We start from the raw sequence: 1,288 nt of genomic DNA, 5'->3' as shown, positions 1-1,288 counted from the left end.
GCTAACCGGCCCCCGGGGCCGGGGGCGCCTCCCGCGACTTTGGGGGCCGCGGGTCGTCAGTGGCGTGCAGGCCGGGCCTCTCCCGGGGATTCGGGGGGGGGGGGGGGGCGGTTCCTGCGGGCCGGGCGCAGGGGGCTCGAGCGAGCCCGGGCCGGTCCCGCCCCGGGGCGGGGTCTCCGCCTGCGGCTCGGGGGGCGCGGGTCGTCGGGGGAGGAAGCCCGGGGGAGCTGCACGCCGGCCTGCCAGGCCAGGCCAGGCCTGGCCTGGGTGGCCGCGGGGGATTCGGGGCGGTCCCGCGAGCCGGCGGCCGGGCGCAGGGGGTCCGAGCGCGTCCGAGCGAGTCCGTCCCGGCCCCGGGGTCTCCCCTGCGGCTCTGGGGGGCCGTGGGTCCCCGCTGGCGGAAGCCGCTGGGCGCTGGACACCCGCCGTCCGTCCCGCCTGGCCAGGCCTGGCCTGGGTGGCCGCGGGGCGGGGATTCGGGGCGGTCCCGCGAGCCGGCGGCCGGGCGCAGGGGGTCCGAGCGCGTCCGAGCGAGTCCGTCCCGGCCCCGGGGTGTCCCCCTGCGGCTCTGGGGGCCGTGGGTCCCCGCTGGAGGAAGCCGCTGGGCGCTGGACACCCGCCGTCCGTCCCGCCTGGCCAGGGCCTGGCCTGGGTGGCCGCGGGGGGATTCGGGGCGGTCCCGCGAGCCGGCGCCCGGGCGCAGGGGGTCCGAGCGAGTCCGTCCCGGGCCCGGGGCCTCCCCCTGCGGCTTTGGGGGCCGTGGGTCCCCGCTGGCGGAAGCCGCTGGGCGCTGGACACCCGCCGTCCGTCCCGCCTGGCCAGCCTGGCCTGGGTGGCCGCGGGGCGGGGGGATTCGGGGCGGTCCTGCGGGCCGGCGGCCGGGAGGGTCCGGGCCAGTCCGCCCCATGCCCGGGGTCTCCCCCAGCGGCTTCGGTGGGTCCTCCGCGGAGGAAGCCGGGTGGGGAGCCGGACCCCAGGCGCCCAGACCCGTGACCTGCGGCCGCGACCTCCGACTCGGCAGGAGCGACGAGGGGCTTTCCGGCCCGTCCCCCCCCCTCTCCTTCCTCCCCAGAAAAGGAGAGAGAGCTGGCTCGGACCGGGAAAAGCTGCCTACGGCACCTGGGATTCCCAGGCGGTCACCCATCCAAGTACTAGCCAGGCCCGGGACGGTTTACCTTCCGAGATCGGACGGGATCGGGGGCGTTCGGTCCGGTATGGCCGTAGGCACCCGGCCCCCGCGCCTCCTCGCCCCGCTTTCCCCTGCCGACGCCCGGCCTGCCGCACGGTG

The 1,288-nt window shown here is 79.6% G+C and overlaps 1 non-coding gene across 1 annotated transcript; it reads right to left on the bottom strand.

Annotated features, from left to right (window-relative positions):
- Nucleotides 1-1,107: 1,107 nt before the first annotated feature.
- LOC128829752 (5S ribosomal RNA) lies at nt 1,108-1,226 on the bottom strand. Its single transcript, XR_008443452.1, has one exon. It is a non-coding gene; the product is annotated as a 5S ribosomal RNA (ribosomal RNA).
- Nucleotides 1,227-1,288: the final 62 nt, after the last annotated feature.

This window comes from Malaclemys terrapin, unplaced genomic scaffold, assembly GCF_027887155.1.
Source record: "Malaclemys terrapin pileata isolate rMalTer1 unplaced genomic scaffold, rMalTer1.hap1 scaffold_133, whole genome shotgun sequence".
NCBI lineage: Eukaryota > Metazoa > Chordata > Testudines > Emydidae > Malaclemys > Malaclemys terrapin.
The sequence above is the reverse complement of the archived record's forward strand: the minus strand, read 5'-3'. Positions and strand labels throughout refer to the sequence as shown.